Below are 320 nucleotides of genomic sequence, written 5' to 3'. Positions count from 1 at the left end.
GGTCAAAAATACAAATTTTAGGTTAAAAAGAAGAAAAAAACCACCACACTGAACCATGCCCTCCCCCCCAAAGCAAAGGAAAAAAAAAGAAAAAAACAACCAAAAGAAACTCCCTTACAAAAACCCAACCAACCAAAAAAAACCCCTCGAACAAGAAACAAACTGCCATGTGATACTTGAAACATATCCAAAGACTGGCTTGAAACTTTATTACTAGCAGGATTGTAATAAATACTTCTCTTAAGCTTGTTCATATATATGAGAATTTAAGTATAATAAGGTTTAAATTTTCTTCAGTAAATAAAACCACATATGGAACA

This window comes from Hirundo rustica, chromosome 3, assembly GCF_015227805.2.
Source record: "Hirundo rustica isolate bHirRus1 chromosome 3, bHirRus1.pri.v3, whole genome shotgun sequence".
NCBI classification, from domain to species: Eukaryota; Metazoa; Chordata; class Aves; order Passeriformes; family Hirundinidae; genus Hirundo; species Hirundo rustica.
This window is presented reverse-complemented; position numbering follows the sequence as displayed.